This window comes from Equus przewalskii, chromosome X, assembly GCF_037783145.1.
Source record: "Equus przewalskii isolate Varuska chromosome X, EquPr2, whole genome shotgun sequence".
Taxonomy (NCBI): Eukaryota; Metazoa; Chordata; class Mammalia; order Perissodactyla; family Equidae; genus Equus; species Equus przewalskii.
In genome coordinates, this window is record NC_091863.1 from 86488670 (window position 1) to 86516536 (window position 27867).

The 27867-nt window shown below is 49.6% G+C and overlaps 1 protein-coding gene across 9 annotated transcripts in view; it reads left to right on the forward strand.

The window, feature by feature from the left end:
* The first annotated feature begins 1574 nt into the window (after positions 1 to 1574).
* Positions 1575 to 27867, forward strand: part of FRMPD3 (FERM and PDZ domain containing 3) — a 126586-nt gene continuing 100293 nt past the window's right edge. For 2 of the 9 annotated variants that reach the window (XM_070605688.1, XM_070605696.1), the window contains exon 1: positions 1643 to 2050. The gene's annotated coding sequence lies outside the window, so the exon portion shown is untranslated. Of the gene's footprint in view, positions 2051 to 27867 lie in introns of all 9 variants that reach the window. The other 7 variants (XM_070605687.1, XM_070605689.1, XM_070605683.1 and 4 more) reach the window with 5 other exon arrangements.

Sequence of the window (27867 nt, forward strand, 5' to 3'; positions counted from 1 at the left end):
CTGTGCGGGTCTGCCTGCGTGTTTGCCGGGAATTCTGTGTGTTTCTCGCCCTGCATGTCCTTACTTTCACTCACCATCCATTTTTAATAATTCCATCAGCTTGTTTTCCCAGCCTAGGCTACCCCCATCCAGATGCAGGGAATTTCCATCCTTTTTTTCACCGTAGGAAGTGCCAGGAAGGAAGCAAAAAGTGTGCTCAGTGGACTGATGGCCAAATCTGCTAGTCAGCTCCTCCACTGCTGATCCCAGCTGCGGGAAGCCACAGAGCTCTGCACCGGGGCTCTCCTCTGTGTCCTGGAAATTCCACGCAGCTTGCAAGACCCTCCTCTGGCCCCCCGATTGCCCCTCACTAGCCCTCCAGCCTCTTCTGTGGCTTTACCCAAATGTTTAAATAGAACTGAGGACAAGACTCCAACTAGAATGGGTCCCCTTTTCCCAACAGCCTCCCTGGCAGAGTCCAGGCACACAGGGAGAATTGAGGAGGGCTCACTTTTCACCTTAGAACTGCTGAGGCCCAAACGTGCCACAGTTAGTTCTCTCTCTGAGGCACCCCTGACACTCAGAAATTCGCCATGCATTTGGCATCACCAGAGGCTCCTCCACTCCACCACGTCCTTCTGCTTTTTTTGTTCCTGGCCTCAACTTTGCCCTCCCAAACCCATTTCAGCTTCCCGGTCCCCCCTGAGTCCCCAGTGAGGCTGCCCTTTGGGGGAGAGGGAGAGTGGCCTTTCTTCTTGGCCCCCAAACTCCACCAAAGGGGTCTGGAGCCATCTGGGAGACCAAGAGCCTTTCTTGAATCCCGGCTGCTACATGTTTAGTATTCACAGCATGTTTCGAAAAAAATGTCTTGAGATCATTCATTAGGCACTGTGCTGTGTGCCTAGCTACTCTCCTTCGGGGTGTGTGTGCGTGTGTGGCCAGGACCCTCCCTCCATCTGCTGGTGAACACACACAGGCACACACACCTTAACCTCCTTCCCTTCTCACCAAACCAACCGCATGCTCTGAGCAGACCTCTGCCAGCTGGCAGATTGCTCCCTTCTTGAGGTGGGCTCCCAGGGCTGGGCCTGGGCTGGAAACAGCTCGCACTTCAGGGCTGAGGAGAGGTGCTGCGAGTAGGAGCCGACGCCGAAACTCAAGATGTGTGTGGATGCTGGCGGTGGTGACCAGAAGGGGAGCTGCGGGGAGGGCAACCCCAGTAGAAGGCGAGCAAACAAGGGTCGAAGGGGCGCTCAGAGAGGCAAGGTCAGGGGCCAGGGAATGGAGTCCCCAAAGCGAGCATTCCCGTTGCCCCTTCTCTGCAGCTCACCACACCGCCCCCCACCCACCCCCCCTTTCTCGGGTTCACTTTGGAAATTGGCTTGCCCTTTTAGCTCCCAGCAGTTCCCGGCAGAGCCCAGTCTGAATGGTCAGGTTTAAGAAGTGAGGCAGCGCCAGGCTGGGTGGCTGGCTTGCTCGCTTGAGTCTTGGGAGATTCTTTCCCCAATTGTCAATTTTGTGCTTATTTTTAGTTGTGACCCGAGCCGGGAGCTGTGCCTTTAAGCCGCGTTCCCATTCCGGGAAACCGACGCCAGCACTCGAGGGTCGGGAGGCGCCGGAGAGGCCCCTCATTCTGCGCTCCCCTCTTTCCTCCCCCTCCTCCCCCTCCCCCGCCCCTCCTCCCCTCCTCCCCTCCCCTCCTCGGCCGTCCGGCCGCCTCGCCGCCATCCGTCACCTCGCCGCCTGCCGCACTCCTGGAGCGAGAGAGCGACGAGCGAGCCACGGAGATGGTGCCGCCCGCGGCGCAGCCATGGAGCCCGCCCGAGGAGCCCGCGCGCGCCGCTGCCAGCCTGCCCGCAGCCCGCCGCCTGCGCGCCAGCTCCCCGCGTCCCGGGCCAGCTGCTGCCGCCCCGCCAACCTCTGCCCGCCCCGCCGCCCGGCGCCACTGAGCCCCACGCCCGTGCCGGGCTCGGGGACACGGGCGCCCTAGTCCCGCTGCTGTCGCCGTCGCCGCTGCGCCGCCGCCGCCGCGCCACCGAGGAGGAGGAGGAAGAGGAGGCGGAGGAGGAAGGTAAGAGGCGCGCTGCCTTCAGGGGGGCGCGCCCGCAGTCTCAGCCCGGCCCGGGGTGGGTCGCGGCGGGAGCGTGCCGCCCTGGGCTGTCTCGGGGGCGACCGGCGCTTGGGCGCCCCCGGGAGCCGGGGCCAGGGCGGGGGGGCGCCGAGCGTCGGGCTGCCTGGAGTTTGGGCGGGCGGGGGAGCGGCCGGCTGCGTGCCCACTGCCCCGGTGAGTCGCCGACTGGGCGGGCTCGCCTTGGCCGCCGGGGGTGCAGGGTGAGGAGCCAAGCGCAGGGGAGTGCAGTGCGTTCATTATGGAGCCTTTGTGTGCGCGCCGGGGCCATGGGCACAGTGGGGAGAGCTGGCTAGACGCGGGGCCTGGCTGCTGGGAGGTGGCCACTTAGCCGGGGTGCCCGGAGAAGCCCGAGCCTCAGGGCTGCCAGAAACAGCTGTCTGAAGCATGTGCGTGGTTCCCGGGGCCATGTTCACACGGGGACACGGACGCACACACACGCACAGGCAGCCGCACCACATACCCTGCGCTCAGCTACAGTCACCCCATTCAAAGACGAAACACACACACATATACACACAGCTACACTTGCCCCCTCCCACCAGGATGCTAGTAAAGCAGTCATCCAAACACATATAGCTACACGCACCCCCTCCCCAGCGCCACTTAAATATGTTTACACACACACACACACACACACATCCACTCCTCTTCTGCCCAGCCTGATGCTTTGGAGCTTGGAGAGTGTGTCTGTTGTCTCAGAGCGTCCCTGAGAAACTACATGACAACTGCACATTACTGCAGATCCAGTACCTGCTCCCCCCCCACACACACGGCTAACTCGCGTCCCAAGCTGCTGTAGACACCTCCACCAGGGCCCTTAAGAACTCCATTCTGGCAAAAAGCACTCCCAACTCTTATAGTCCTTGCCATCTACACCCGACCTCCTGGGCCTCCTGCACACAGACACCCATACACGCACATTGAAACCACTGCAGGGGCCAATGCTTGACATCTTCCTCCAAAAGCAGGTGGCACCCCCACCCTTGCAGCTGACCAGAGAGCCCTTGATCCCGGTGTACACTGAATTCTGCCAGACCTGCTCCCTCCCCTTGGCATCTTAGTCTGGCTGCAGAGCCCTGGAGTCCACTGGGTGGTCTTAGCATCCTGCAGCTCTTTCAGAGGGCGGGGCAGTCTCTGGACTTCTGCCCACTGGAGAAACTGTTATAAGAGCAAGGCTCCCTTGGGGGCGCCCTTCTTGGGCTGGAGGGTTGGGGGCTCTATGCTGACTCAGAGAAAAGCTCCGAGTGAGTTTTCCCCACTGGAAGGCTAGGGTAAAAGGCGCACACTTTGGTAGAGTGGACCCCGGTGTGGTGTGGCAATTCAGCCACTGGGGCCCTCAGCAGGGAGACCTTATCTGTCCCTCCCCTTCCCTGCCCGTCAGGCTCACTGCAGAAGAAGCCAGGGGAACCCAGTTCTCAGTTTCCTGGGAGCTGAGAGAGGCTTCCCAGGAAGCCTTTGCTATTTTCACTAAGCAAGAGACTCTCAGCTCCCCTCCACACCCAAACCTCAGCAAGACTTGGCCATGCCCAAGCAGACGTGCCGGCTTCTATCCAATTTCATGGCCTATTTTTTTCATATGAAAGAAGCAGTTCAACCTCAGCAGTTTGGCATGAGGGTACCCGTGAGGTGAAATAAGATGTAATGTGTGTGTGGAAGGGGGAGGACTAGTGGGTTTGACTGGTTTAAGTAGAGACGCCGCCGCGGAATCAGACTGTATTCCTTGGTAAAGTCGTGACAGAAGGCTTCGACGTCAGAGCCCCTTCACTGCACCCCTCCCGGCGGCTGCTCCAGGCGCCTCGGGGTCCCCTCCCCCGCCCCCTTAGGCCGCTTAGGCGGGGCTTTGCTCCCTGCTCCGTCAAATCTGATGACAGAATCCCTGCCTGGCCAAGGTGTTAATAGCTGATAATGTTTTACTGCCTTCACCTCTCAGGTAATATTTGCATTTTTAAAGGAGGCAGAGGAATGGCTCTGTTGGTGGTGCTCTCAGGCACCTGTGGCAAGACCCAGGCAGGAGCGTTTGTGGACCATGTCTTCTACTGTCTGTGTCTGGCTCGGAGTTATGCGTGATGTGTGTGGGAGTGGGCATGTGGGAAGGTGAGCTGTAATTACGGAGCGCTTTGAGACCCATAGAGAGAAGGTTTAAATTGATGTTCGAGGCAATTGGGAGCCACTGCAGGATTCTGAGAAGGGAGGGGGTATGATCCAAGAAGGAGAGAGACACTCGTTGCTGCGTCTGGAGAGATTCTCCCCTCTCTCCCACCAACACTCACCACCACAATTGCTTTGTAAGTGTGGGCTGACGACCACTTGGGAGAGGAGGCCAGCCAGGGTAGGGTGGTGGGTGCCCCAAGTTCCTGACTCCGAACATCTCCCAGATCTGAGGCATCCTGAAGACTGGCTGGGCTAGCGGCCCGAAGCCAGCAAGTGCCCCAATAAACACAAGCTAGTCATGCTGTTGGTGCTGTGGCTTCAGACAGTGGAATGGAGCTTCTGCCTCCCTGGGTGAGGGGGCTGGGGACTCCTTGGAGGCTGCAGGACCCATTTTAAATGAGTCAAGGGACCTCTACCTCTGGTGAGTGGCACAGTCCCAGGGTCTTGGGAAATGAACTGTGTGGCCCAATTCGGGGATTTTGCCACCAACGAGGTCCTTTGGGAGCAATGGTAAGTTCAAAAAGTGCACCAGGAAAGCCCTGGGATTGTTGACAACAGCAGCAAGCTGGGCAAGGCGCAGGATTGGGGTGAGGAGCGAGGCAAATGCAATCCTGGGGTGTGAGGGTGAGTAAGGAGTGCTGAGGGTGGCATGGGTGGAGGAGAGGCGTTGGTCCAGCACCGCCACACTTCAGTAGTCCCCAGTTCAGTCCTTGGAGGGAACCCGTGTGGATGCGGGACAACGGAAGCACTCTGTTCCCACCCACCCCCACTGGCAGAAATGATTGGGCTCCGTGGCCAGCACCAGACAAGGCACCCTGAGAGGGCAGCACCAATGCAATAGAGGAAGGATCCCTGGTCTTTTGGAGCCTCTAGGCTCGCTGAAGCCATAAAAGACACACAGGCACAAACCACACACATACACACAAATTACACACAGAACCTACAGACACACACACCTGCATGCATGTGCACACACTTGCACATACATACACATATGCACACACACCTGGAGCAAATTGTGGGAAGTGAGGCTCACACGGAAGAGCTTGGGTTCTGGGGGTTCATGCCTTCACAGAGGTTCTAGCACCCCCTTTTAGGGCAGCTGGGACAGTCCCCGTCAATACTGAGTGAAGACCCTTAGCTTGCACAGGCCACTGGGAGGAGGCCACACCCAAGTTAGCTTCAGCTGTGGTCCAGTCTTAAGGCTATTAGCATACGCAGCAGAAAACTCTGTTCTGGCTCTTCTCGCAAGGACTTCTGTTTTCTTTCTTACCATAAATTCAAAAAGAAAAACATTCTCTTTCATTATCAGCAGCCAAAACGAAGGACTCTCAAAATGGGCTGGACCTTGCAACTCTGCTGAGAAATCCAAGGTCGGGATGGCGGGGGGAGGGGAGGGAAGCATACCATCTTCCTCCCTTTCCAGTCCCCCCTCAACTAAGCTGGTAAGGAGAGGGCAGGGATCTTGCAGTTCTGTATTGTTTCCCACCCACGACAGGCAGGCCCTTTTCTGAGGCCCCCATCCTTAAAATGGAACATTAACAGCCCAGTGGCAAGCAAGTGCCTACTCCCCTGGGCATTTAGAAAATGAGCTTGGAAATCAGTGTGTATATGACATGGGGGGTAGGGGAGGGGGGCTGCCTGTTATGTCTAGGGGTCAGGGTGCCTGTGTGTAAGTGTTTGTGTTGATGCACATGAGATGAGCAGGTTTCTCTGTATGCAAGCCATAGCTAGTGACCTTTTCTGAGCCTCAGCTTCAGTTTGGCATTAGCCACACTGCTAGCCATCCCTAGCTTTTCAAAGGGCTCCGTGCCTGGTTGTACTATTTGGGTCTCCTTCCACCCTAGTGACCCCTCCTTTTTTCTCCATTTTCCTAGTTCCTCCTCCTACTCCTCAAATCTGGATGTTCTTCAGCTCCTCTTGCCTTCCACTTCCTCTGTTGGCAAGGACACGCAGCCATGTCATGGCTTCCCCTCTTACCCCTCTCCTGGCCATTCCCACTTCCCTAGTCTAAACTGAATCCCTCTCCTATATTTCAGTCCTATATTTCCAGCTACTTGCTGAACATTTCCCCTTGGATAGTCTGCCATCATGTCAGACTCAACATTCACAGACTCATCTCATTAGCTCTCAAAGATGGCTTGCCCTTCTGACCTCTCTGTTACCACAAGCCTTCTAGTCTCCCAGACTAGAAACCTCAAAACCATCTCTGACTCTACCCCAATTCACTCTGTCCCCTGCCATCACCTCCTGTCTACACTACACCAGCCTCTTTCCTTTCCAATCCATAATACACACATTTGTCAGGTTAATATTCCTGAATATCCTTTATTCATGACAGTTCTGATCAGCATCTTTGAGGGGTGACACCTGATTGCCTGTGGGATAAATTTCAGCCCCCTTAGCCTGGCATTCAAGGCTCTCCTTGAGTGGACCTAATGCTGTGTATTCTTCCAACCTCATTTCCCATCCTTTGTTCACATCATGGATTCTTAATTTTTACTGTGTCTCAAAATCACTTGGAGGAACTTGTTAAAATGCAGATTGCCATGTCCCACCAGCTGAGCTTCTGCTTCAGTAGGTCTGGGAGCTGGAGTCGAGGAATATGCATTTTAACAAGCTCCCCCAAGTGACGTTGCTGTACTTGGTCTACTTGAGAAACATAGCCCTACATGCACCTTCTACTCCAGCCAAATTTCTTTCCTCAGGGTCTCTGAAACGTATCTTTTATACATTTTTTTGGCATCTGTGCTCTTGTTCATGCCATTCCACTCACCAGGAATGCCCTCTCCTCTCTGGCTATGCTCCTCTCCTGTCCAGTACCACTAAAGCTGTCCTTCAAGTCTACATTCAAATTCACGTCCTCTGTGAAGACTTGTCTGTCATTCTAGGCTGAGGTGATCTCTCTCCCTCCTCTGAACTCTTCCTGCACGCACTGTCTCTCAAATATATTTAGCAAGTATATCGCTGATACACCCCGCTGTTATTGCTTGAATCGTTATTTCATATATTCTTCGCATACAAACATAACTTCTCATATGTGTGTCTTATCTACATTTTCAGTTCAATAAAGGAAACAGCCTGGTGTTTTTCGTCTCTTTTTTATTCCTGTTACACACAGTGCCTCACACATAGTAGGTGTTCAATAAGCATTTTGGGGGTTGGATTAAATACTTGTCGGTTCACATCAGACAGGGAATCTATCACATCTCGCCGTGCACATCAGTTCAATAAACATTCATTGAGCACCTGTTATGTGTCAGGTGCTATGCTAGCTACTGGGGAGGATAGAAAGACGAAGGAGGCCCCTTGTCTTCCTCAGTCTCAGTCATCTTGCATTTCCAGTGCCTAGTGCATTTAAGAGGTCCTTAGTAGGTATTTGTTGAGTAAACAAATGAAGTGAGTTAGTGAAGGGATGAAGTTCAGACAGGACTCATCTGAGCAAGGACCTAGGGCACCTGTGTCATAGAGAAATGAGATAGGAGTACAACATAGAGCTAGGAAGATAGACTGGGGTAGAGTGGATGACAATTGTTTTTGTCCTGTATTATGAACATTTCTCAAATAAATACAGAAAATAGTATAACAACCCCATATACCCAGTATCCACATTAAGTAATTATCAGGACTTTGCCATATTTGCTTCGTTATCCTTTTTTTTCTTTGCTGAAGTTTTTTTTGAGGAAGATTAGCCCAGAGCTAACATCTGCTGCCAGTCCTTCTCTTTTTGCTGAGGAAGACTGGCCCTGAGCTAACATCCGTGCCTATCTTCCTCCACTTTATATGTGGGTCGCCTACCACAGCATGGCATGCCAAGCGGTGCCATGTCCACACCCGCGATCCGAATCGGTGAACCCCGGGCCGCCGAAGCAGAACATGCACACTTAACCACTGCGCAACCAGGCCAGCCCCTTTGCTGAAGTTTTTTAAAATAAATTTTAAATGTCAATCATGTCATTTCACCCCTAATACTTCTCTATGCATGTCTAAAAAAATGGACATTTTCTCATATAACCACAGTACCATTAATACATCTGAGAAAATTAACAATAATGCTTTTGTATTATCCATTTCCTAGTCTATAATCAAATGTCCTTAGTGGTCTCAAAACATATTTTACAGTCAGCTTGTTAGATCAAGATCCAAAAAAGCCCCACACATTACTTTGGTCATTACGTCTCTTAAGGCCCTTTCAACAATCCTCTCTCTTTGACTTGTTAGAGAAGTCAGGTTACTTGTTCTGTATACTGTCCCACATTCTGCTCTCTTTGCTTCCTCTTATCATTTAGCTTGCTCCACTATCCTCTGTATCTCTTGTAAATGGAAGTAACTCTATACTTGATTAGATTGAGGCTCATTTTTCTTTTTTTTCCCCTTTGGCAGATTGATTAAAAGGGGGCCATCCTGGAGACATGAAGACCCGTTAGGAGGCTGTTACAATAGCTGGATGGGGATAGAAAGAAGGAGATGGATGGATGGGTTTCGGAGGTAGAAGAAACCTGATTTACCTACCAATTGGATGAGTGGGGTGAGGAAGGAAGAAGAGTCAAAGATGATTCTGGGGCTTGGAGCCTGCGTGATGGGGAGAGTAATAATGCCATCATATGCAAAGGATCGGTTTTTAATAAGAGCAGCAGGAATCATGGTCAGATTAAAGGAGGAATTTTCTCACAGTAATAAGTTATCTGCTCTGTTTGTTCCAGATAACACTATCTTTCCCAGAAAAATTTTGATTATTGATATAGCTAGAAATTTAGGCCCTCCAGAAAAAAAAATTCAGAAAGAGACTTCTTATTTTTTGTCGACGCCAAATAATCAAATTTCCAGCCCCAGAGCCTTGGGAGGAGGGATAATATGTCTACCAGTGGACAGGAGAAAGTAGTGCTGAAATCACCCCTGCAGATCAGCCAACTATCCCATATCATCGTGAATATCAGAGTCACCACCCTTGGGTGGAGGGCTGAAGGGTGCCAGAACTTGGGATTTCTGTAGACCCAGCCAATAAGCATAGCTCAAGGCCCAAGTGCTTCCTTAGGATCCCCAGAAGTCTCCATTCTAACCCACTTCTGCATCCAATACAGAGCATGCAGCCTCTTAGGCCCTCAGTGGACTGTGGCAACAGTGATCTTGCCAAGGTCAAAGATTGCCCAGCAGCCCAGGGATATTCACAGGGCTCGGCGAAAGCCCCAAGATTATTTAGTTGTCTCAGTAAGAACTTGCTTCAGTTGTTGAATCAGATCAGATGAGAACTCTCTGCTCCATCCTATTGTATCCTCATTCATAAAACCTTCTCTCCCTTCCCCCAGCTCATCTTTCCTCCTGCTTTCTCTTCTGCTCCTCCTTCCCTGCTCTGTCTCTTCCAGCATACGTTTATTCTCTTGACTTAATCAAACACTGGCCCCTGCAGCCCATTGTGTCTCAGATTGATCACTTAAGGAGCATTATTGATGGCTCAGAAAGCCTTAGGAGGTGGGAGTGTACTAAAAACTAGAGATCTAATAGCCAATTGCCTGGATAGGCCTCTCTGGGCAGCCTCAGCTCCTCAACTGCCTGGAATATCTTTTGATAAAGGAGAGGGAACAGACAGAGAAGATCCTCGGAGGGCCTTCATTCGTCTTATCTTTCCTTAATTTTGGAGACTTGAGTGCTCCTGGGTCTAGCCCAGCGCCAATGTTATGGTGAGAAGGGGAGAGCAAAGGGCCTACTCTTTAGAAATTCATAATTTAACAAAAAAATAATACTTACTCATATGAACCACTAAGGATAATACATGTTGAGAAACAATTATATACCACATTATGTGCTCTAAACAGTAAGCACCGTAGGGGTTCAGGGCACAGAGAGAGCCAGCATCGTGGGCTGGAATGGAGGGAGAAGGCTTCCCAGAAGAGGCTGAACTTGAGTTAGGTTTTGAATAATGTAGGAGATTGAGATTGTTGGCTGTAAGAAAAGCAGGCTTCCAAGGGGGAGGCATAGTCAGGGAAAAGGCTGCAGGTGGAGATGGTCATGGTGTAATCAGGGAAGAGTGAGGAGGAGGTCTGACTAGAAGACGGGGTGGGTGTGGAGGCACGGTGGGGTAAAAATTACTTACCAGGTAAGGGGTACCTGGATTTGGAGGGCCTTTGATGTCCGCATGAGGAGTTTGGACTTGGGGAGGCCCTGGAAGGCTACTGGACAATTAACACGAAGTGTTCTAGGATGGTTAGCCATGCGATAGGAAGCAGACTTGTTTGGAATAAGGAGGGATTGAGACCAGCTTGTAAACTACTACAGCAAGCCAAGGGAGAGGCAATTAGGGTGGTGGCAGTGGGCATACAGAGGAGGGTCAGATTCAAAAGGCACTTAAAGCATTGGTGTGGCTGGTCAACCACCAGGTAGATTCTTTTGACTTCTTTTCATCCCATCCACTCCCTCCCCTTAGCCTCAATACTTACATAGTCTTTGCCCCATGCCCTCAGGGCCTTCACTTGGCAGAATTTCACTGGAGCTAAGACGACAACGGGTTAATCAGTTAACTATCTCAAGTAAAGTAGATTTGCACCGGAGCCTTCAATGTCACAACCTGAAGGACTGAGCCCTGGGACTCTGGCTGCAGAATCCAGCTGAGTGACCGCTGAGCTGGGGTGCTTGAGTACAGCACCCCCAACAGGGAGGCTGGAGGCAGGGGCTGTCTGTTTCAAGCTCCCAAGACCTCTGAGAGCTGCTGAGAGCGAGGAGCCACCTTTCAACTTCCCTGGTAGAATTAGTTTGAAAATTCCTCTCAGCACTTGGGATCGTCCCAGCGGAGGTCACACCTGTGCCAGAGCACAGCGAGAGCTACCGCAGCACTTTAATGCCAGCTGGAGCCCTATTGTTACAGCTGGTGTGAGAGAAATAAGCCAGGAGTCCACAGGTGGGTGGGAGGGTGATGGTGGAGGCCTCTGCCTGCTCATTTGCTTCCCCCACCAGCATTCCTCTCGCTGCCCAGCCCACTGAATTGCAGCCCTGGGCAAGTGTCTGGGCCGAGTCCCCCATCCCTGGGTTGGGGGGGAGTAGAGAACTGCAGATAAAGGGATATTTGTGAGATTTTAGCCCCCTTCCTCTGACTGGATCTTTCTGTGGGAGGCAATGATGCCTCCTAAAGATGAATGAGTGGAGAGTAAGTCCGCCCAGGCTGTGGGCTCCTAACCACCAAGGGAGCTCAGCTCTGGGGGCAGGACCACCCAAACAGGCCTCTCTTTGCTTCTGATCCAAACCCACTGGGAAAACAGAGGAACAGATGGCTAGACTGGTGGATGAATGCGCGCGTGCGTGCACACACACACACACACACGCACACTGCATAGCCTGTCGACCAGCGGTCTCCAGCATTTCCCTGCTGAAGATTTCTTTTCTGATTTCCAGTCAGTCTTTTGATTTGAGGTAGGGGGAAGGATGGTGGCTGAAAAGTGGGCAGGTGTCCCGAGCAAAAGATGCCTCTGGAGGTGGGGGATCAGGAAGAGGGAATGGAAGTCACTGACTAGGGAGGTTGTCCTGTTTACAACTCTTCACATGGAAAAGCCCATTGAAAGTAGAAAGAAGAGGGCATGGTGGTGACAACTGGCTTAGGAGTCAATCAGGTAAGTGTCAAGACCTCTCAACTTGGAAATCTTGCTGCAAACTGTGCTTACTCTTTCTCAAGTTTTCTCTTTCATCTATACATTTTTTCTCTCAATAATTGTTCCTCCCACTTATAACCCAGACCCAAGCAAATCAGTTACAGATGCTTTTCCAGCTGACACACGGGGAAACTAAGGTACCCAGATTATTTTTTTAATGGGACTTGCCTCCGATCCTGTATCAAGATGACCAGAAGTCTGGATCTTGGGTTTGTGGGCTGGGACTCTGAAAACCAGCCCACTCACAGGGCTGGGTGAGGGTGCTGTGTGTCACACTGGCTCTGTTGCCACCATTAGTGAAATCACGGAGAATGCAGATATGATTAATAAAGCGAGTGTTGTTCCATATTCATCTCGTCACCTACAGTCGAGCTGTAATCTTTCTAATATGTAGAGAAATCACTCACTGACAGAGAAAAACGAGGGGGATTTTTAAATAGACCCACCAGCCTGCTGTTGCCACACAGTTTAAAGTCTGTCACCTGCAAATTCCAAATCAGAATTGGCTGTTGGGTCTGCTTTTTACCTTTTCCCTCTCTAGAAGTGTCTACACTCAATCTAAATACAGTTTGCCCTCCTTTAGAATTCTGGATGGTTGCTGGAAATGATAAAGCCTGGCCTTTAATCTGAGCTCCAGTTCCATTTCATTATTGCCTTTTAGGACATTTTCTCTTTGGAGTTTATCATCACTTTAAATTCACCACAGCTAAAACCAAACTCAGGCTCTCCTCTCCAACCTTACCCTCCATGCTGATCCCCAGCCCTGAGCCCTTCCCTGGATCTCCGTCTCTGTTAGTGACACCATCACTCCTTTACTAGCCCATGGGCTGAGCCTTGGAGTCACTCGCCTCCTCCCCACTCCCATCAGTCACCGCCGCGTCTTGGCAGTTCATCTCTCACAAGTGCCTCATGAATCCATGTCTTCTTGACCATTCCCACTGCCGCCATCATAGCCCACGCTCTCATTCCCTCACGACTGGAGTACTGCAGCAGCCTCCTGACTGGTCTCTGCATGCTGCCTCCCCCTCCCAGCCAAGTGATCCTTCAACGCTGCTGCCAAAGGAATCTCCTTAAAGCATCTTTCATCATGTCACTTCCCTGCTCAAGAGCCTATAATAGCTCCCTTTTGCTTACGATATCAAATAGAAATTCCTCTCCCTGGTATCCGAGGCCTGCCTTCCACAACTGCTGAGCTTCACCATATATATATGTATATAAATAATCCCTCTGACCTATTTCTTCCTGACCCCCAAGCTACACTAGTCTCCTTATTCTCCCTGCCCACTGTACCCCATTCAGAGGGTACTCTTCTCTGCACTCATCTTCCGGCTGTTCCCCCACTGGCAGTAGTCCCTTCTTCTCCACCTCTGCAAATCCTTCCACCGCATCCTCTAACTAAAAGCTCAAGTCCAGCCTCTGCTGTGAAGCCTTTCCTGATCATTCTAGCCCGCATTGACTGCCCTCCTTTTTTAAATTATAAATGTTCCCTGATTGTGAAAGTAATACTTATACATAGTTGAAAACTTTGAGAATACAGGAAAAAAATTAGTCACCCACAGTTCTCCCTTTTCCGTTTTGGAATCCAGACCGTTTTTCCACCACAATTTGGCACTTGATTACCCTGTCTTGTATTGCCGTGGCTTTCTGTGTGTTCAACCTTCTCCTTAGTTAGGGAGTGAGCTCTTCAGAGGCCTCTTTGATCCATGTGTCATGCAGAGCAGTGCCAGACACACGGACACAGGACACATCGTAGGGGCTCAACAAACCCGTGTTAGTGGATGGGGCGGAGATGAGCTGTTTATCATCCCGTGTGTACCCTTCATTGCCGAGGGGAGAGGGGAGCATGCGTGGGCAGCTGTGGCCCTGCTACTTCCTCTTCCTGGTGAGGAATGCACCCGGACAAAAGGGCTGCACATCCAGAGAGAGCTGAGAGTTCACGGTCATAATGCCCTGGAACTCCGCTGCCTCTGCTGACCTCTTGTGCAGTGCTGGATGTTTTCCCCGTCAGGAAGCCTCTGGCTTTGAGGTGAGAGCTTTAATTCATGCTGGTGGCCAGAATGAGCTTTTCCTACTATGTTGGCATTAACTTGCAAGAATCAATAATTGCCTCCTTTGCCCATCATATCAAATTGAAATCTCTCATCCTGGCCTCGAAGACCATCTGCCAGTTCCCTTTCCCATCTCACTAAGGTATCTCTCATGATTTCTCTAATTAACCCCTGCACTTAAGCCAAGCCACCCAGTATGCCATATCCTCACAAACTAACTTCTCTAATGTAAGGGTGCCTGACAGTAGGTTATTTGCTACGTACCACCCCCTGCCCTCAGCCCCAGGCCCTGCGCAGCCTAGTCCCTCTACCTTGAATCCTGCCCCTGTTTCTCTTCACCGCTGAGGCTCATGACCCCATCAACAGGTGCTGCCATTGACCCCAGACTCAGTGTGCCACCTTCTGGGTCCTTGTGTAATCATTTTGTATTAAAATATTAATATGTGCTTGCCATTTTATTATTATATCCAAGTGTTCCCCAGCTAGTTTCCATCTGGGTTCTGTGAACAGCATTTGGCAGAGTGCACACTCTGGAACTGGCCTTACCACTTACTGTATTTCATGGTTTCAAAGACACAATTTTAACATTTCTGAAACTGAAATGCGTCTTCTAATCCCTGGTGCATTGTAGTTCGGTTGGCAGCATCTTTTCTTTCTCAGGGAAACCTAAGAAAATGTTGCCTCTAACATCTAGAGTCAATGAAATACGGTACTAAGTTCCTTAACCTCTCGGAGGCCCAGGCCCTTTGTCTGCAAAATACTTACATCAGAGGGTGGTTGTTGTGAGGATTCAAAGATAATATTTATACAGCACCTTGCACAGGGCCTGACACTTTGGTGGAGGCTCAATAAACGTCAGCCATTGTAATTCCCCAACTTCATAAACTATAAACCCCTCGAGGGCAGGGACATGATTTTTCTTCTTTTAGCAGATGGTACAATGTGAAGGGTAGAAAAGGTTTCCTTTTGAAAAATATCTCCTTTGCTAGACTGCCAAACAGCCGAAATTTCAACATTAATCACTCCTTTGAGTTAAGGCATTATCTCCTGAAGACCTCTGTTAAAATGCAAATATGTCACTTGGGAAGGTAACAGATTAATTCATTAGCATTCATGATCCCATTAGTGCAGATTAGTTTATCAGATTAACTAGCTGGTGCCAAGCAAACCCTGAGAGCCCCAGTAAGGGGGCTAGTAAGATACATGACTTAAGGTGGGAGCAGAGGAATGAGGGGGACAGGCAGCCCGGAGTTTGGGGCCACCTCCCATCAGCACTTGCCTTTTGGGGTTTGTTTGTTGGCAAGGTTGTGACTCTGGTCTGTGATATACTAGGAAGGATCTCAGCGACAGAGGCAGAAACACATGGGTGGGAGGAAATGTGAGGTTAGGGTGGTCCTTAAAGATCATCTAGTTCAGTCTCCCCTTCAAATATTTACCTCTCATCAGCAGGCCGCTCACTGCCTCCTTGGGTGGCCCTTTCCATTGTTGAACAAGTCTAATTAGAACATTTTTTGATATTGAGCTGAAAGCAGTCTTTCAGTCATTTCTTTCCTTCCTCTTCCTCTTGGCAGCCCCTTTAAAATACCTGAATATAGCTATCACCATTTCCTTAAGTCTGTCTTTTTACTTTCATTTTATTTTACTTTTTTGGCTAAATCTACCAAATATGCTCAATGATTCCTTTTGTGGTATGATTCTACAGCTGAGCTTCTTAACCTGGAGGTCCATGAACCTCCTGGAATTATATGTAAAATGTTGGCTAGGTGTCCCTACGTGTCTTCCCCCAGGGTTCATAGCTTTCAACAGTGGTCAGGATCTGGAAGAGGCCTTAGCCTATTGACCTTACAGCATCTTAGTCATTTTCCTTCAGTAACACTCCAGTTTGCAAGGATGCCTCTTAGCGGTCCTGTCCAGAACTGAACACAGTCCTCTTGGGGTGCTCTAACCAGCACAGAGTACAGTGGACGCAGTATAAGCACCTTTATGAACAGCTTCATATTGCTCAGTTCTCACCTTTGGAGACCTCTCAGTTTAATGGATGAGAACATCTTGTTCTCAAGTAACTGACCCTCACCAGGAGTAAGTCACTTTTTTCAAAAGAGCAGCTTGCTGCCCACCCCTTAGCTCACCATGTTGAAGAGCATCTCAGTTCTTTCGACAGGAACTAGTGGAGGTCCCTTTGTGGGGACCTGTCTGGTCAGGCCACCTAGTAGGCTAGCAGAGGAGCAGTGTGACCCAGCACAGCCCGTGAGTTCTCTCCAGTGCTCCCCGTTTCCCCAATTCTGTGCACTGTAAAGACACGCTTAGGTCACACACATATAGGAGAAAAGCCAGAGAGAGGACCAGGGCTCACAGCCAGCCCTTCTTGAGGCAGTAGGCTTAGGGGGCTCTAGACGATAGAGTTTAGGGGACTGGTGGTGTTACTGAGAACAAGGTCACAAATATCAAGTGCCTTAGGAAAGACCAGCTCTTAAACATGAGTGTGTCAACATGAAAGATAGACAGGCTCCCTTCTTTTCCCTCCATCCTAGGCACCCAGACACAGCACAAAAAAGCTAAATATTAAAGGTACTTGGGACTGTATGGGGTAGGAGCAGGCCAACTGGTAAGTGACAATCACTTATAATGTGTGACATTAGACAGCCATACCATACCACCAGGGTCCTCTGGTCGAAAATACCTCCCTTGTAGCCTGGTGGTTGATCCAGTCTAACCATCACTGCCTCCACTAACTGTAAGTGTGCCTACTTTCCCACCATCACAGTCACCTTTTTAGGTGTAGGTATTAAAGACTGTTGAGAAAATGTAACTATGTTATCCGAGAAGGGAAATAGATTGAATAAACCACTAGTTCCATAGGCTGCTCTACAAAAAGAAACAAAAAAAGATTCTATGACCAAGTAAGTTTGAGAAATGCTATATCCCCCTCTTAGATCTTCACAATGCACATTAGCATATTAAAGGCTCTGAGAAGTCCTGCAGTAGAGAAACCTGCTAACATTGTTTAAGGTTTCCAGTATCGATTTGACCACAGATCACCATCCTTCTCTTTTTCCCCTCAATTACAATCTATTAACATCCACACAACGGCTTTGGAGAATTCAGCTTTCAGCCGTGACCCACCATTTCACACCTGGGTGCACAAATGACTTGACATACTCAAAGTTCTGCAGAAATGGGACAGGGATGTGTGAATTTTGTTGTGGGGAGGCTGTACAAGACTCTTGGGACAGGGAGAAAACACTGGGAGTCTGGGAGAGGGGAGCACAAAATGGGAAAGAAACCAAGATGGGGGATGTTGGAGACCAGCTCCCCTCACCTCGCAGTTTTGCCATTGGCCAGCCAGTAGAGGCCATGCTCTCGGCTATGAGCCAACGGTGAGCAGAACAGAGCAGCTTTGGCCAGGCCAGGACCCTGCAGGGCCATTTGTGGTCATTGGCTTCTCAGCTGGGGCCTTTCCACTTTCATTCCCTGCCTGCTGCTCTCCATTCCCTCCCTGGGCCTCTGGCGCAGCTTCAATTTGTCAGTCTACCAGTTGATCCATTTCATTTGGGTCTTGTTCTTTCCACTTCCCTTCATTTGGACTGAGGAGGCTTTTGAGTTTGCTGCTGCCAAAGGGAAGAATGAGAGGATGGGGTCAGAGAAGGCAAGGAAAAGAACATGGCCTCTCTGCAAGACCTGGGGCAAGTCTGTATTTTCCCTGCACCCTCGGAGCAGGAATAGGCACTTCTGTAGCCATCACTGGGCCTTGGAGAGGTACCAAAGATACCTCTGGGGGCAGAGAAAACTCCTACCTTTTTCCAAGAGAATGTAGGAGGAATTGAGGGTCAGCAAGGGGAGGGATGCCCTCTGGGAACCAGAGGGACATTAGGGTGAAGGAGTCCAGCTGATATCTGTTGAAAGTGGCTCAGGTTGGAGAGAGAGATTGAGGTTGAGACGGAGAGAGAGAACATGTGTGGAGAAGGTCCACAGACTACATGTATATATATGTCCACGCCTGTGTGTGAGGGTGAATCTGCAAGGTTACTGAATCATTCCTGACTGAGGAGGCCTAGGAGACACCTGGACCTTGGCAGGGGCACATCAGGATCAAAGTGACTTGTCAGTAGGGAGAAGGGCTAAAATCTCTGTAGTATGATAGCCCTTTCATCATCAGTGAAACATGAGATGGAGCAGGGTCATTTCCCTCCATGCAGGGTGCAAGAGTGTGACTGTGTGTGTGAGAGCATGCACATGCGGGTTGCCTCTGAGGACTGACCCTGCAAAGAGCCTCTCAGTAGATCCATTTGAACCCCCGCCACCTCCCCCACTGCCCACAGCTGGGAAGGGTTTGCTGGTACTGATAACCCGCCTCGGATCTGATCTCTGATCTCACCTAGTTTGAATGCCTCTGATGCGGGTGACTCAACCTCCTCTCTAGGCAGTTTATTCTGCTGTGTTAAGGTTAGGAAATGGGCTTTTTTGCTCTCACTAGATTCTATTTTTAGATATGCAGACCCCAGGCTTTCTCTCTCTCTTTCTCTGTCTCTGTCTCTGTCTCTCTTCCTCTCTTCTCCTCTCTCACACCAGATCACTGAGACCTGCAGTAATAGTCCATGTTTTTACTCACACAGAGACCCCCAGAGTTGGCTTTGCAGCCTCAGAATGTCCTTACCCCCTTGCAGTTTGGATACCAAATGCCCCCTCCCACTCCAGGACCAAGATTTCCTTTTCTCCGACATGTGTGGGCTTCAGTTTTTGCCTGTCAGCTTAGCCCCTTCCATCTTTCCTTTTGACTTCACTGTACATTCTCCCCTGCAAAGATTCTCTCCACTACCCAGAAACTGCAGAAAACCTGCCAAACTCCCTACCCCCACCTTGGCCCCCCCCAGATCACCCCTTTGGAAAGTTCAAGACAAAAACATTGTGCAGTAAAAAAGCCCATGATCACTCTGCATCTCCCCATCCCCTACAGCCCAGTAAGGCTGGGTAGTGTGGTTAAATGGATGAAAAAACTGAGGTGTGGGTGACACATCCCAACAATTTTACTCCACAAGTATGGTCTCAGGATTTACTTGTATCCGGTGTTATGCTCGATGCCGTGGAAAGCTGAAGACTATGACAGGGGCCTTGCTGTTAGGACACTTGTTTTCTAGCTAGGGAAAAGTGCACAGAAGAACTTCCAGGGGAAACATCTCTTTCATTCAACCAACAAATGTTCAATGAGTAGCTCTTATGTGCCCAGCCCTGTTATAGGCCCCGGGGACACAGTGGTGAACAGGACAGACAGAATCTTGGCTCTCGTGGAGCACATGTTTCAATGGGAACACATTTAAAAAGCAAACAAGTAAATCATCACTACTTGTATTGGTAAGTGCCAGAAAGGAAAGAAACGCAGGGCTGGGATGGAGAGTAGCCAGAGGGTTACCTCAGCTGGGGCAGTCGGGAAAGGCTTCTATGCAGAGGTGACAGCTGAGCTGAGAATTGAGTGGCCTGAGGACAGTCCACACTGTGTGCCTCAGACAGAGGAATTACACGGGCAGAAGGAAGTCGGGGAGGCTTTCAGGAGGAGATAGGGTTCGACTGGGTAAAGTGCGTGGCACAGCGCTTTGACCACCACCTTGGCGGCATTGGGCTCGCTCTCGCAAAGCTGAGAGAGGCACTTCCACTCAGGTAGAGGGTTCATAGTCTGCTCCTTGGAATCTGAGAGGACCACTGTGAGAGGAGGGTCTTCAAGATTTGTCCAGATGATCTGACTATAAAACCCTTTCTATGTCACACCTAGTAGTTTTCAACTAGAAACATTGAGACTTTCCAGGTAGGACAAAATCAGGAAGATAGCTTTTGTGGGGCAGAGAATCAGGGGATTATTGTAGCTAGAAGTAGAAGTTACATGGTGGAGAATAGAGAAAGATATGTAGGCTGGGGCCAAATTAATGGTAAGGGTCGTGAAGAGGACTTTGGACTTGACCCAGTAGGCAGTGGGAAGCTGCTGTCAGTTTTTGAGCAAGGAAATTGAAGGAAGACAGAAGGAAAGAAAGGAAAGATCCTGACTTTTGGTAACCCGAATCCCTCCTTCTGCCAAGTACATGTGGGCTTCCCTAGAGGAACATGGTTAGGACCATAGGCTCAAATCTTAGCTCTGCCACTCACTGACTCCTAACTTGGACAAGTTCCTTAACTTCTCTGTGCCTCAGTTTCCTGCTCTGTAGAATGGGGTTATTGTGAGGATTAAATGAGTTAATCATTGTAAAGTGCTTAGAACAGTGCCTGATATTGAGTTAGTACTTGATGAACTTTAGCTACCATTATCCAAGGAGGAAACTAGTATGAGGGGGTCCAGTCTGGGTACTGCCATAAACCTTGAGTTATTTTGGTTACCATTTGATCAGCTGGGGATTCTAAGAAGCTATGATCATTGCCTGGGCTGAGGACCCAAGGTATACAAAGGAACTGTGGACTCTCTGCCCCAATAATCTTTTCCATTATCCTACCAGCATCTAAAATCCCTACTATTCTTTAGTGGCAATCTGGAGACTTAAGCATTTTTAACTGAATTAAGGTATCCTCTTATCGGCTGTTAAAAAATTTTGAACATTTGGTCATTGGCCATTGTCACCTGGAATAAAGCAGAATTTTGAGGAAATGGGACACAGGATGGTATATTAGCTATCTTTGCTGTGTAACACATGATCCCAAAATGTAGCCATTTAAAACAAACATTCATCATCTTACAGTTTCTGTAGGTCAGGAGCCTGGGTGCATCTTGGCTGGGTGGTTCTGGATCAAGACTACTCATGAGGTTGTGGTCAAGCTGTGGGTCAGGACTGTAGTATCTGAAGACTCAACCAGGGCTGAAGGCTCTGCCTCCAAACTCACTTATATGGTTGTTGGCAGGCTTCAAGAGTTTCAGTTGCTTGCCATGCCATGTGGGCCTCTCCGTTAGGCTGCTCACAACATGGCAGCTTGCTTCCTTCAGTATGATTGATCAGAGAGAGAGAGAACGTGCGACCAATAGCAGGTAATCCAAGGCAGAAGCTGCAGTCTTTTTATAACCTTATCTTGGAAGTTATAGCCCATCACCTCTGTCATATTCTGTTCGTTAGAAGTCAGCCAGTCGGTCCAGCCCAAGCTCAGGAGATATCAAGAGGTGGAGATTATTGGGGCCCTTTTAGAGGCTGCCTACCACAGATGGATAAGGATTGGTGGTAGGTGCTAAAAAAGGCCCTAGTGAAGTGGAAACTTGGAATACGCTGGCTAACTGGGGGTCAGCATAAATAGGTACTGGACTTAGTGGTAGCCAAAGATATTGGATACCAAAAGGGCAAAGAGAAGAACCAAAAGGTAGGGTGGATGGTAGCTGGGAGGTGTTTGACCTAAATCTGAAGTTGCCAAATGTCCTGGGAACATCATCTGATCCAGGCCCAAGTTTGTGCTGAGGGTTCAGCCTCCCTTGCCCTTGCCCTCAAGGCCCAGCTCCATGGGTGTGGCCAGGGAGAGAGGAAGGAGCTGGGATGAGGCCCAGGAAGTCCAGTGGCGGCAGAAGCAAGAGAGGGGAATGCAGGTTCAGCAACTGCATTTGTTTGCAGTTGGGAAAGTTGTTAATTTTAGCTTCACACAAGGGGCTGAAGCAGGAGGGTTTGTCATTTCTGCTGAGCTAGCCCTTGGCTGCCTCCCACAGGCCACTGCCGCCGTGTCAGCTTCGAGCTGCCGTCTGCAGGGTGGTGAGCTTGGCTAACAGGAAAGAAGGGCTGTGGGAACTGTGGGTCTGAGGCCTTGGGTATGGGGGTACAGCCAGCCCTGGGCAAAACAGTGCTGTGGGCTAGCAACTGCCTGCTGGTGCTGCCTCCTTCCTTTTATCACTCCTGTGTTCCCATCCTGGCTCTACCACTTGCTGATCTTGTGACCTAGGGCAGTTTTGCTTCATTTTTCAGCGCCTCCATTTCCTCCTCTGCAAAATGGAGATAAATAGTCCCTAGCTTGCAGGGTTGTTGTGAGGAATCGTGAGCTCCTGTAGGTAAAGCACCAATAAACGGTAGCTGCTATTACTTATAAACCACGCACTGACTCAGGGCAACCAGCCCAAACGAGGCAGGTCTCTTCCAGCACAGGACCCTGCTTTCCAAACCAACCAGAAACCCTCTCTGAGTGTTAAGTATCTTTTGCTGAGGGCTTTATGTGGATTTACATGGGTTAGGCACTCTAACATCTCCGGTTTATGTAAGAAGAGAGGCTCAGAGAGGTGAAGGGACTTGCTGAGGGTCGCACAGCTAATAATAAGTGGCAGAGTTGCGACTGTAACCCAGATCTGTCATAGCACCAAATCTGTCCATTTTCTATCCTGCCCATCGGTAATTGGCCCTGAGCATGATTTCAGGATGTGATGGGGGTAGACAGTGGGGCTAGAGGTTGGCTACAAAGGTAGAAAGGATTGGGTTCAGATCATATAACCTTTTGGAGCCCTACAAACTTGAATTTGCAGTGCAATTTCTACTCCATCTCCACATGGCTGAGCCAGGAGTGGAGGTTCTAATTTGTGTAATGACACTCTCCCACCCTCACCCCCAGCACACACACTTTTCTACCAAATGACTAATTTCCTTTCAAACACACTTCTGAGATCCAGAAACAGGGAAGCGAGTGCAGGTGTGAGTGTTTGAGGACCTGTTTAAAATGCTGAGCTCCGAGAGCACAGGCATCCTCCCAGAGAGGCAGACACCCTCTCCTCGTCACCAAGGGAAAGCTCAGTCCCTGCAGCGGGGGGCGGGGACCTGGGCTGGCCACGACTTGCCCTGGCCTCACAGCTTAGGGCAGACTCACCCTCTCCTTTATCTACAATAGCTGTAGAGAAGGAAGAGCTTGAAACCCTTGGAGCTTGAGGCAAGGAATTAAGAATGGAGAAGATTCCAGGATTGAGGCTTGGTTGGAGAGAGGGAAGTGAGGTAAAGAATATGCAGATCTGAGAGGTCAAAAGAGGATAAAGAAGAAAAAGCACGAGGATTGAGAGAAAGGCTAAGGGAAAGGGAAGAGGAAATTAAGGAAGAGAGGAGTTTGAGAGACAGGAAGGAATGGAGGAATGCTAAGGAGGGCAAAGTCAGATTGCAGAATGCAGAGAAATACTGAAAGAGTGGCCTCCAGAATTGTCATCCAGGAAGAACGTTGGGGCAACAATCTCACTGGTAGAGGGTCTAGGAGGCTTGTCTAGAACCTGCCTTTGCACGTAGTTTTTACTCGGGTGGCATATTTCTCGGGGGTAGCTTGCAGGGGGGCAGGTACTTGTTAGAGATTCATGGGGAAGGGTGATTCATCCCCCAGCCACCCCTTGGCACTGCTGCCACTGATGAGCAACATTCATAAAGTGCCTACTGTGTGCCAGAGAAGATGAGATTGAAGAAAATCAAAGAGCAGGAAGTAGGGTCGAGGAAGGCTGCATCCGGTTAAACCGCCCTTAAGGGGGTAGGAGGGCAGGGGTGCTGATGGAAGCTTTCTGCTCAGCAGCCTGAGGAGGACAAGTTGACTAAATGAAGGCCTAGGATGGGAGACTTCCAAAAGAGAATGGTTGTATATTCCAGAATCTTATTTTAGAGAACTATCAGGCCCACCTCCACCAACAGCAGGACTAGCTCTGAATTTAGAGTAAGGACACCAAATGTGTCTGAATATATATATATATATGTATGTATGTATATCTGTGTGTGCGTTCCCAAAGAGGAACATTCTCTCCTGGTACAGACACGTTGCACACCCAGGGATAACACACATGGTGTGTGTGAGAGGGATTATGCTCTGTCTGCTGTCCAGGTGGCAGGGGGTCTTCCCTTGGCCTGTGAAGGTCGTTTAATCCCAGCTCTCCTGCCTCCCCGAGCTCCCTTCAAGTGTCTACTCTGCTCTCTGAAAGAGGGGCCCCAGCTGGGATCGTGTTTTTGTTTTCTGTGGTTTCTTTTTCCTCTGCCCCAACCTTAGCCTGAGCTGCTATTTCCTCAACAACATCCAAAGGGGGAAGCAATCATTGGTTTGAGAAGAATCTCTGAGCCAATGAAATGTCAGCTCAGCCATTGTTTCCAGATGCCTAAAAGAGAATTATCCATAGATGGAGCAAAACCTCTGTTGACCAGAATATTTGGGAATGGGCAGATAATAACGCAATTTTCTGGCAGATCGAGGGTTTTCATTTCATTTCATTGTTGAAATTCTCTCTAAAGCCTGAAGCCGCTCTCTCGCCTTAGAATGGAAGGCCCAGTGAAATGGATTCGGTGTTTGATGACTAATGACCTTGCTTTCTAAATATCAGCTCCAATGTTTAGGATCACAGGAAAATGGTATGCTATAGCTGTCAGAACACTGAATTCTAGAAGTCAGAAGGCGTGGATTCTACTTCCAGGGCAGCCACATATTAGCAGTGTGACTTTGGGCAGTGGCTTATCCTTTTTGAGCCTCAATTTCCTTGTCTGTAAAATGGAGTGGTGTTTTTTGATAGGATGGAGAAAGTATAGGGGAAAATGTGTACTGAACTCAGACTGCCTGCTAAAAATTACTCACTTAAATTATTCCCTCATGCAGGCTTATTTCATTATCCTGTGTTTCTTTTTCCAAACAGCTGAGTGAAGAAAAAATGTATATGATCAATTGATGGATTGGAAGATTGGACTTTTGTTGATGGAATTTTCACCATTTGTCCCATTTCCTCACCAGAATGTTAACCCCTAAGGACACATTGTGTCCGCCCCAAACTGTTCAGATCTCTTAGCTCCCAATTTAGTTGCAAGCACCTCACCGATGCTTAGTCATGGTCAACAGTGGTGCCAGTGTGGATGTGTTCGTCGCTCCACGCCTGGGCAAGGCTGGAGGTCCAGACAGGATCCCTGCTTTGAGGCCTCCGGACTAGCACAGGGCCTGGCATTCAGTGGTTGCTTATTACATGATAGCTGCTGGTCCTGGTATAATTATCCTTTGGGAGCTACCTAGAAACTGGGGAAGACGGCACGAATGAACACAGGGTTTCCAATTCCATTGTGGCTGCTGGAGTTGTATGCATCATCATAGCAAGGGGAATATCAGTGCTGGAAGAGACCTTATAGATGAGGAAACGAAGGTCAGAGGCTCCTAAATCAGGCAGTATGCCAGAGGCAAGTCTAAGCACTCTCTTTTAGGAGTGGATGGGGGAGAGGGCGGCAGACAGGCGAAAGCTAAAGAAGTTTGTGGTCTGGGCTCAGTCGTCCCCCGGGCTCTTTCCCATCTGCCCATTAGCTGAGATTACTTCACCTGGTAGGGTGAGGGTTTGGGATAGAGGAGGGATTGGCCTCCAGGGTAGGAGTCCAGGCCTAGGTGACTTGGGGGAACTTGAGAGAGGAGAGCAGGGATGAGTGGGGCACTCCTGCTAGAAGGACAGCCAGAGGGGATCTAGCAAGGACTGGGGAAAGAGGTGGCATGCTTGTCTTTCCTTAAAGATATCCAGGCTACTTCCCAGTTTTGCCTGAGGATACTGGAGGTATAGGGTGGTGGCCTTGCCCCAGCGAATTTCTTTGGGACCCCAGGAAAGAGGAGAGCCAGCTCTGTGCCCCAGGGCTGTTGGCATCCTGGCTCTGTGATTCTGCATACAGAGCTGAGCTTGTTGGGGGGGGGGGTGCGGGTGCAGCCCCTACTGCAGAGAGAACTGTGAGGAGAGAGGCCAGGCAACCGGCTCACCCAGGATAGGACTGTCATATAGAAATATTCCCATCTGGATAGTTCTAGAGAAGCAAGTCTGGGTAATGATAAACTATGAATTTTATGCATGAGCTGAACATTGAAAAACTTCAGCCCCAAGCTCCCGGCTAGCATCTGAGCCAAATCCCACTCGCACAGCATTTAATCAGCTTCCTGACAGATCCCAGTAAAAGGGAGATGAATTTACGAGATTGATTAGCTAATACCCAAGTGTTATGCTTACTCTGTGATCCAAGAGCACCAGGCTGGGGCCTCTAGATTTTCTGCTGCTCAGATTCTGCAGCTGCTTCAAAGGCAAGTAGACCTGGGGGCTGCCCCCTGGGGAGGGACTAAGCTGAGCTGTTCCTGCTCTTAGGCTTCCTCCTCAGCCCAGGACACTCCCCAACCTAGGATGCATCTAGGCCTTGGGCAAGAGTTATTCTCTTTGCCCTCCACCCCCTATTATGGCCTCAGCCAGTTTATTGCCCATCACCACCTCATGCCAGAGATGTCCTATCCTTGTCTCTACCAATCCAAAGCGTACCAGTCCTTCAAGACCCACCTGGGCTCTCACCTCCTCTGGGAAGCCTTCCCTGACTATCAGAGCCCTCAGCGAGCTTTCTCTTCTCCCAACTCCAAAGGCTCAGTATTGTGTGAACCAGAGAGAATCACAAACCGTGGTGAGAGATAACCCAGAATTTAGCTAGTTCCATCCATCCCCACTTGTAAATGCTGTATTTATTTAACCACAAAAGTAGTACATGCTCATTATAACAAGTCAAAAAATACAGAGAGGCTTGAAGAAAAATTTATCTCCCTCTCAAGCCCCTTTGATCCCATTCCTTCAGAAAATGGGTATTACCAGCCTCTCCGCTCTGTCTCTATGCTCATACAGACATAGATACACAGCCCCTTCATTTTACCAGTAAGGAAACTGAAGCCCAGAGAGGTGAGGTGACTTTTCCAAAATCACACAGCTGGCTAGTGGCTGAGCTGCGAGTCAGAACCCAGGTGTCCAGGCTTCCAGTTCCCATGTCAGTGCTGTCGTAGTTTAGTTCCCTCCTAAGAAAGTCTTGTCTCCCCAAGTGAATTGTAAACTCAACTGAGAGTAAGAAAACAAAAAGAAAAACATGTTCTCTCTTGCATTTCCCACAACACCTAGCACAGTTTCAAGCATCTGGTCCAGGGTGTTTACTAAATGTTTGTCTCCTCGTTTTAAATCTTTTCTGAAACAAGACAGTATAAATAAAATTTTAAAAAAAAGAAAATGTTTGACTCAGTGCCTGGCTGTGCTAGACTGCAAAGCCAAGCCACGCAATCATACAGAAATTGATTGTGAAGATGGCTGGGGAAGAAGTAGCCGAGAACTCAAGTGATTGGTGACTGTGTGCAGATACCTGGAGGCAAAGACAAATACGGACACTGAGGGGCTCAGATGTTCCAGGGCCTTGTGCTCCGAGCTGAGCTTACAGAACCGAGAGCCTGGCGGGGCGGAAGGGGGGTGGTTGGGGCAGTGCTGGAGGTGGGCAGTGAGACCCCTTGGCACCCCACTTTCTTTGGCACCTGTGGCTCCCTGCGCCAATGGCCACGTTGACTGCTGCAGTCCTCCGCACGCTGATGAAGGCCCCCTTGGCTGTGGCCAGGTACGTAAGACTCCTTTCATGTTACGAGTCTCAAGAACCTGCTTTTTACTCCTCTGTGGAGTCAGTCATGGGATTTGTATGGACTTATTTGATATGTTTCTTAGTTGCTGCTCAAGTCTGAGGGTAGAAAAGGCTGGGCTGGAATGAAGGCTGGTGCTTCCACTCATAGGAGTGTCTCCCTGCCTTGGGGAGCAGGGAAGGGTTGAGAGTGGCCTCTGGCATGTCAACTGATCTGGAGGCAGAACTCTTTGGAAAATCATAACCGTTAATTGAATTTTAGAGCTGAAACAAATGTTCTAGATCATCTAATAAGGTTATTAATGCCTCACATTTATATAGCACTTCATAATTTATGAAACAACTAGATGTGACTCATTCCCCTTATTTTACATGTAGAAACCTTTGTTTATTTAAGAAGACTCTGACAACTGGATGGTAGATTGTTCTTAATTATCTTTGGTGTGAGAATGGCATTGTGGTTATGTGGGAATATTCTCAATTTTAGATGAATGAGGAAGTATTTAGGGGTGAAGTGTCCTGATATTTGGAAGTTTAAACTGACACAGTATTTAAAAAGATAGAAATAGAGGCTGGGGAGGATAGAGCTGTTCTTT